This window comes from Rhinatrema bivittatum, chromosome 8 (assembly GCF_901001135.1).
Source record: "Rhinatrema bivittatum chromosome 8, aRhiBiv1.1, whole genome shotgun sequence".
Taxonomy (NCBI): Eukaryota; Metazoa; Chordata; class Amphibia; order Gymnophiona; family Rhinatrematidae; genus Rhinatrema; species Rhinatrema bivittatum.
Window position 1 is genome coordinate 247,728,597 of NC_042622.1, and position 9,202 is coordinate 247,737,798.

The 9,202-nt window shown below is 44.3% G+C and overlaps 1 protein-coding gene across 1 annotated transcript in view; it reads right to left on the minus strand.

Moving 5' to 3' along the window:
- Positions 1 to 8,874, minus strand: part of FAM32A (family with sequence similarity 32 member A) — a 67,843-nt gene extending 58,969 nt beyond the window's left edge. The window contains exon 1 of the mRNA XM_029614492.1: positions 8,737 to 8,874. The gene's annotated coding sequence lies outside the window, so the exon portion shown is untranslated. The remainder of the gene's footprint in view (positions 1 to 8,736) is intronic.
- Positions 8,875 to 9,202: the final 328 nt, after the last annotated feature.

The following is a 9,202-nucleotide window of genomic DNA, read 5'->3' on the forward strand; positions in this document are numbered from 1 at the left end:
CTCATAATCCTAATTGGGCTGACATCCGTCATCTGGCTTCTTTCCTTTTTACCACTGAACGACGACGCCAAATACAGCAAAATATGGAAGAAGCAGCAAGAAACGGAGCCGGGTCAGACGGTGATCCCGATTGCCGCCGTTAGGGAACTTGCCCCGCTTGTAGACCCCACTGGGATTACCAAACTTCAAATGGACGAGACCGCATCGCTGCCTATCAGCGGGCTTTCCTAGACGCCTTGAGAAGGGGAAAAAGAAAGATTATGAACATGGCCAAAATCCAAGATGTGGTGCAGAAGAGGGACGAGACACCCGGGCGATTTTCTAGAACGATTAATGGATGCATATCGCAAATACAGCCCCTTCGATCCCGAAGACCAGAAGAATCATCCAATAATAGTCATGAGTTTCGTAGGACAGTCATGCCCCGATATCCGCCGGAAGGTCCAGAAAACAGAGGGGTTTGAGGGAATGAATATCAGCCAGCTCAAATCATGGCAGATAAAGTTTATGGAAATCGAGAACTGGAAGACGAAAAGAAGGAGAAAAAAGAAAGTGGTAGAAGGATGAGAGAAGGTGTTAACTTGTTGGCCGCAGCGATGGAAGAAACTAATTTCGGAGAGCATACCAGGAGGTATAAAGGATACCCTGGTCAGAGAGGAAGAGGCAGACCGCCATACAGGGCATTGCCTAGAGGAGGACCAGCTAGAGGTGGATCGCTCAGAGGAGTAAGAGCGCCTCTAGGGGTCAATCAATGTGCATACTGTAGACAAGACGGACATTGGAAGGCTGAATGCCCAGAGATTCCGCGAGAAGAAGGAGAGGGGGAAAGGTCAAAACCTACCAAATCACGAGAAGCTGAGTGGCAAATGGCATTAGATGAGTTGTCAGATGAGTCTGGTGATGATATCGGACGAAACTCATGACTAGGCAAGGAAACCCTTTCCTATGATCCACTAGTAGAAATAAGGTTGGAGCAAAAACTTTAAAGGATGCTGGATTCTGGGGCACAACGATCCGTCATGACTACTGCAATAACCACTCCCACCCCACAAAGTATCTCTATAGTGGGGGCTTCTGGAAAGCCGCTGGCAGCCCCTCTTCTCCAGAACTGACAGGTTCGAGTGGGGGGACAGTTAGTGTCCACCGATTCCTCTTGTTTCCCGGATGCCCAGTCCCATTAATTGGGAGAGATCTTCTTTGCAAATTAAGAGCAACTCTGCAGTTTGAAGCAAATGGTGAAATTAGAGCTTCCTTTGCTGACAATCCAGTCTCTTGATATGCCCCCTCCAAGAAGAATGGAGATTACATCTTCCCGTCATCAGAAAAATCATTGACCATCGATATGAAGAAAGCACCCCTCTTAACGCAAAACGGAGATACTTAATGGACAGTATACCTCTCGTATTGTCTGAAAACAATCCAGGAGGGCTAGCAACTGAGGCTGATCCCGTGTGGATTGAGCTAAAAGAAAATGCACAGGTCATTAATCAAAACTCAATACCCCCATTCCGTACATGCCAGACAAGGAATACAAATCCATCTGCAAGGACTTTTTGACTTGGGCATCCTGCGACGAGTCCGGTCCGCTTGGAACACTCCCTTGTTACCAGTCAAGAAACCAGGTACCAATGACTATCGACCCGTACAAGATCTGAGGAAAGTGAATAGCCAAGTGGCTGATCTGGTAGCCCTGGTACCTAATCCGTACTCAATCCTAGCTCAAGTCACTCCAAAGTCCAAATGATACAGCGTTATTGACCTCAAAGATGCTTTCTTCTCCGTTCCAATAGCGGAGGAATGTCAGAAAATTTTTGCCTTCACTTGGGAGAATGCCCATACTGGAATTAAACAACAGTATACGTGGACTCGTTTGCCCCAGGATTCAAGCATTCGCCCACTTTGTTTGGAGAACAGCTGGCCAAAGATTGAAACCTACCAGAAAATACATGGGCCAGTAATACAATATGTTGATGATCTCTTACTATTCCGGGACACATACCTTGAGTGTGCAGAAGCAACTCTCGCTTATTACAGACTTTGTACTCAAAGGGTACCGTGCAAGCAAAAAGAAAGCTCAAATCTGTGAATTGGAAGTAGAATAACCTGGGCTTTCAGATTCGTGAAGGCACCCGGTGCCTTGGATTCTCCCGTACGAGTTCAATCAGAAATCAGCCTATCCCTACCTGTAAAAAAGGAACTTCGTGCATTCCTGGGAGCTACTGGATACTGCCGACTTTGGATTGCTAACTACGCCATATAGCCAACCATTGTATGACAAACTGCGTGGGAAGGAAGCAGAATCTCAACCCTTCCAGTGGGAAGGACATGAACTAGCACATCTACAGCAACTGAAAGAAGCCTTAATCTCACCCCTGGCTCTAGGACTGCCGGATGTAATGAAACCATTTCATCTGTTCATCGATGAAAAGAAAGGAATGGCCATCGGGGTATTGACTCAAACTTTTGGATCATGGGAACGACCTGTTGCATATCTGTCAAAAGGGATGGACAATGTTGCAAAAGGGTGGCCTGGTTGTCTTCGAAGCATTGCGGCTGCATGCTTACTAATACCTGAAGCCGTTTTAATTGACATTTGGACAAACTCTGCAAGTGACAACTCCCCACACTATTCAAGGACTACTAGAAACCTCATGGACCCAAATGGATGACCAACTCGCGTCTTGTCAGTATCAAGCCCTGTTATGTGAAACACCTGAAATCCAATACAAGACTGCAAAATCTAAATCCGGCCACCCTGCTTCCAGCCCTGAGGCAATTATTCATAATTGTGACGAAGTTATGGCTACAGTACACTCGAGTCGACCTGATTTGAGAGATCAACCTTGGCAAGGCGCATGGACTTTATTCACTGATGGAAGTAGCCAGGTTATAAAGGGAACACGAGTGGCTGGTTACGCAGTGGTCACTGAAGACGAGATTATTGAGGCCGGACCTCTGCCTCCAGGAACATCTGCCCAGAAAGCTGAACTAATTGCCCTTACTCGAGCCTGCAGCTGGCAGAAGGAAAACTGTAAATATCTATACAGACTCTAAAATGCCTTTCTTACAATTCAAGTGCATGGAGCATTGTACAAAGAACGAGGGTTTCTCACTGCTGAAGGAAAACAATTGACAAATGCATCAGAGATACATGAACTATTGAAATCAGTATGGTTGCCATACAAAGTAGCTGTGATGCATTGTAAAGCCCAACTGGGAAGTCTGATCCTATTGCTTGAGGAAACCAAAAAGCTGACTCTGCTGCAAAGGCTGGAGCTCAGACTTATATCAAGCTGAGCTGACCACATGCCCCCTTTTGCAATTTCCTACCGAAGTACCCACCTACTCAACAGAAGAAAATGATTGGGCACAGTCTGAAAACTTTCATCAACAAACGGATGGTGGATCATACAAGATGGGCGAATATGGATACCTGAAACTATTGCTTGGACAATAGTAAAAGAAGCACATAATAATACTCACCTTGGTCGTGATTCATTGGCAAAACTACTGGCAAAGACGTATTATATTAATCGAATCACTCAACTGACTAAGCATGCAATTAATCAGTGTATTACATGTGCAAAGAACAATCCTAAAATGGACCTGGTCCTGCCCCTGGACATGTCCTCCGAGGAACCATACCATTTCAAGTCTGTCAAATTGATTTCACCCACATGCCTCCTGCAAAAGGCTATAAAGCTCTTTTGGTCGCAGTATGTACTTATACTGGATGGATCGAAGCTATACCAACGCGAACAGAAACTGCCAAGGAAGTCGTCTTCCTACTTCTCAATCAGATTTACCACGATATGGGCTGCCAAGACAGATCAATTCAGACAATGGTCCAGCTTTTACCAGCGAATGTGACCCAAAACCTTAGTAAAATCCTTGGCCTCAGATGGCACCTACATTGCACATGGAGACCACAAAGCAGTGGAACAGTTGAACGGGCTAACAGAACTTTGAAAAGTCAATTAGCCAAGCTATGTCAGGAAAAAAAACCAAATGGCCCAACATGTTACCATTAGCGCTGCCCATATTAGGTGTACTCCACGACAATGGACTAACTCCTTATGAAATGATGTATGCTAGACCACCACCGCTGCCCTCGTTCCCTGATCATTACAGGTCCAAGGGGAAATGGCACTCAGCAAACAGATAAAAGGATATGATAACCGTGGAAGCAATCCGAAGTATACTTGTGAAACGGAGCCATGATCTTAATCACTCCTACTCACCAAATTTCATGTGGAAGATTCCGTGTGGGTCAAGAGTGGATGAGTCTGATTTCCTCAAACCTCGGTGGAAGGGACCATTCACCGTGCTGCTAACTACACCCACCGCTGTTAAAGTATCTGGATGCCCCGCATGGATTCACTGGACCCGCATCAAACCAGCCAATTGCACTTGGCAAGTCGCCAGGACTGGTGACAACACTTTAAGATTTACCAGAAAAACAGCAAGAGCTAATAACGAGTAAGAGACTAATGCAGTCCTAAGAACGTTAATAACCTGTCTATTTCTCTCCTCCTTCACAGGCATCATAGCACATGATTTCAGCACTCTGGAAGTGGGTCGTCGGTGCTCTCCTAGTTACCACCCCCTGACCATCATATGCCCATCCAACAGTGATTGGAAATGGTTCATCAATATCATTTACATCATCGTCTCTGCTCAATTATGGCTTATTTGCACCATCATCAGAGAGTCTTATGGTTCTTAATAATGATCTCGTTTGCCGCCCCAGGTCCCCTCACCCTTCCCTCAGCCAGAACTGCACCGAATGTATCAAACAAGTGCACACTACAACTGAAGATGGATACCAGCTGGTTTTTACAATCATTCATCAATCTCAACCACCACCGTCATGTATAAAGAGACCTGCTTGCGCCTTAAATACCACCCAAGGACAGCAGTCCTTCCACCGATGTGGTACTGAACAAGCAGCTCATCTGCCATTCACCTACAACACCCAAGTATTATAATATAACGCTCACAACTGGACTGCCAAAAGCCTATACATCTGATATCATATCAGACGGGAAAGGATATTATACTATATTAATTCCACAAGAGTCCTGATAGGAGGGCCACCCAGTGTCTTCCTAACTTTCGACGCATGCACTATCATTGGCAGACATCCAAATGCAGTACATTGTGGATCTCAAGCATGGAAGAAAGCCTACACTTTCAATCACAAATACCTCTGTCCCTATGATCGATCTAACAATCCCTCCCAATGGTTGCCATGTGCCGGAGATAAAGAGCTCTCCGGTTGGAATCTGGGTGCGACTACACCGGAGGAGGATACCCAGGCTGCCAGGAGTGGGCAGACTAAGTAAAGGAACTGGGAACTTTGTCACTTTGGAATGGCCTGTCCGGGCTGAAGGATCCCCTTGGCAAGATACTTGGGGCTTTGGAATTGATGGTACAGGAGGGGATCCCATGACATACCTCACTATCACCCAGCGACGAGAAAAGCCCCTCCCCATCGTTCACCAAACTACTGTGGTGGGATATCAATCTTTCTTCGACGAAATCTCTCAGCTCACCGAGGAACTTAAGAAGCATGCCATCTCTCATCAAGCCAAAAACATGTTGTAAATTTAGCCGAGAACATAGCATTGTCTTTGGAAGTACAGAATTGCTTTGTCTGTGGTGGTACCAACATGGAGAACAATGGCCATGGGAAGCTAAAGAAATCTTTCCAGGCAGACTGGATGTTATGAACACCACCACCACAAAAAAACACAATCCTTATGAATGGGCTCTCAGACCGACGTTATTGGAAGACCAATGCATATCGCGACAATTCTCAAAATCTATAAAATACCCGTTGGAAATTCACCATGTACAGGGGTCCTTACTGCTGTAAACAATACTCATACCTGGTGGCAAACAGAGAAATCAGACTATACCAAACCCATTCTGGACAGAATCCACCTTGATGCTACTTGGAAGGCAGCTAGACATCCAACGACCTCATTCATCGCTCCTGATGGATATTACTTCGTATGCGGGACGACGAGCGTATGAACAATTGCCTCTAATTGGTATGGCACCTGTTTCCTCGCTACAATACGCCCTAGTTTCTTCCTGCTACCAGTCACAGCAGAGAGGACTCTAGCATGCCCGTTTATTAGCCCCATGAAACCAAGTTGGCGGCGAAGACGGCATGGAGTTTCCATCGGAGATTGGTCTGATAAAGAATGGCCCCCTGAACGTATTGTAGAATACCATGGGCCAGGTACATGGGCAGAGGATGGCTCATTCGGATATCGAACCCCAGTTTACATGAATAATCGCATCATCCGGCTACAAGCAGTTCTTGAGTTCCTTACTAATGATTCAGCATTGGCCTTTAATATTTTGGCTAAGCAAAATACCAAGCTAATCAACCGCTGTATACCAAAACCGATTGGCTCTGGACTATCTCCTTGCACAGGAGGGAGGGGTATGTGGGAAATTTAACCTCTCCAATTGTTGTTTACAGATTGATGATAAGAGCAAGGTTATTGAGGAAATTACAGATCGCATGGTGCGCCTGGCTCATGTTCCTGTGCAGACTTGGGACCGGAGCTCTTGACTGGACAGCTTCACAGCCTTCCTGGCTCTCATCTATTCCAGGACTCAAGGAACTCTTATTTCCTTGTTATTTTTCCTACTTTCTTGTGCTCTTCTCCCTCTTTGTTTCCCTCTCTTACTCAGGAGCCTGTCTACTATGAAGGAGAAGATTGCCGACCGACGAGCAGCAGCCCAAATCATGATGCTGAATCATACACCTCAATCCCTTCACTTATTTCCTATGATTCGTCAGACTCAGAAGAGAATCCTCTGTGTATATGACACTAATCTTTAATGCTACTAACACGTGAGGCCACCATGTTTGCTAGGGTTTAAGCCCGGCTACAAAGGGGGGTGATGAAGCAATAGGGCCCATCCGTCTCAAACCGGTGAAGAAGCCAACGACCTAGCAAATATTTTAGGGCCTACACCAAGTTACTATGACACTAATTGTTGTTTGTCTTTGCAGCTACCTCAAGATAAAGGTGATACTTGCGCCTTCTGAAAGAAGTTGAAGTATCAAAGGGGGGAATGAAGGAGTGTCAATTTTAATGGACGACCGATGAAGGAGATAACTGAAAATCTCTGATTAACTACGCCAGCAGTGAAACGCAACAGCCATATTGAATGTACTAACATTTGAAACGGCAGTAACCTGCCTTACGCAATTACGTGTTTACGTACTGACATTCAGTGGAACGCACCACCATTTTGTAATTCTAATAATTTGTATTGTATTAATACGATCACCGCTATAAAATGTCTAACACGTCAATTAAATGACGAAACAATAGCCTGATTATAAGCAACACCTCCTTGAAAACCACGCTAGAAAATGCTTGTTCAGCAGTTTGTAGAACGCATGTGTGAAAGATAAGAACTGTAAAGTGCATAAGAGCCTGTTCCTGAGGGGGCGTGGCATGCAGTTGTACTAAGCCCTTGTCTTAGCTGCATCTTGCTGGCAATAAAAGTCTATCTTTACGGATCAGTTGTCTGGGCCTCCTTACTGACTTTTAGAGACGGTTACACAACCACAGTCAGACATTCTTAGAACATTGTAAATAATTGCTCTGTTAAATTCCTTCAGACTTTCCTCCACCCAGTTTTGAACATCCTTGTTTTATTGTAACTTCAGAGTTTCTCTTCACTTGTTACAGTTGTTTAGTTTATTTTATTTTCATTTTACACCCCATGTTAAATGTAAACCAGCATGATGTGATTCTTATCTTGAATGCCGGTATAGAAAACCGCTAAATAAATAAAACTATTAACATAGCCTTCTCCTGCCTGGGCCCAAACTGTAGAACACCACCCTAAGGACATCAAACTCATCAAGGACTACCTAGGTTTCAGGAAACACCGCAAGGCCTGGCTAATTAGATATGCCTTCCCAGACATAATTTTGAAAACAAGTGACCTTCAACTTCACTAACCTCTGCCTCCACATTCCCCCTATCTCCATACTAAACAGTACACCTGCCACTGTTGTTATTCCTTATTTACTGTATTAAAAGTGTTTCAATCCCTAGTGAAAGTAAGGGATGTGGTTGTTTGCATTAGGGATTTTTTAATTAGTACTATTTTCTTTTATTACTTTTATACTGTATTTTTTATGTAATATGTTATTTTAAATGTATTGTGCAATATATTGTATTTTTTATGTATTATGTTATTTTAAACGTATTGTGCAATATATTGTATTTTTTTATGTATTATGTTATTTTAAACGTATTGTGCAATACGAATGTCTTTCTACATAAACTGCTTTAGGTCCCTTTTTTAGGAGAAAGGCGGTATATAGTTCTAAAATCGTGCCTGTAAAGCATTGGATACACCTAATAGCGCTATACCAATAACAATAAACCAACAAGAACAGAAACAATTCACTTCATCCCCTTCCTCTATGACCCCAGGCTGCATTCAGTTTTGTTTTGTTTATATGATCTTGCTTTTATATTGTTTTTTCCGATTTAATGATATAATGAATGTTTATTGCGATGCACACTAAACGCTTTTTGACTGAAGTCGCAGACTATAAGATTTTTAAAATAAATAGCCCTTCCCATTCTTAAAATAAAATACAAAGCACGTTTGTGCTTGTCTCTTTAAGCCATGTCCGCCCCCGTGACGTCACCCCCATCCCTCCGACCCCGGCAGCCCGCACTTACTTTTTTACTTAGTACCCCATGTCCCCGACTCCTTTCAACTTCAGGGGCCCCTTCGCCACAGCACCGTAATCAGCCATGCCCAGAGGGCTTTACAGCCAGCACCACCACGCAAACCTCACCTCTTCTTGTTTCTTCGAGTTACGTAATGACGTACATGCCTGCCCCTTCCATCTATTTCCTGTCTGGGGAGGAGGGGGGTGCCACCTAGTTGCATTGAGGTGACTACTCGGTTGTTGAGAGCATGAGGGAGCATGTTTGGTTGGGCCATAAAAGGTTTGCCTCTTTGATAGCAAACGGGACCTGTAGAAACAACGTTTAGACAATTTACAATAAAAAGATGTTAACACTAACAGAGCGGGCCAGGTTACCCAGAAGCGAGAGGAAGGATTTTTTTTTGGGGGGGGGGCAGGTCTGGTTTTGAATTTGCATCCCAGTGCCTGTTGTCATCTCTGATTTGTATCCATTGA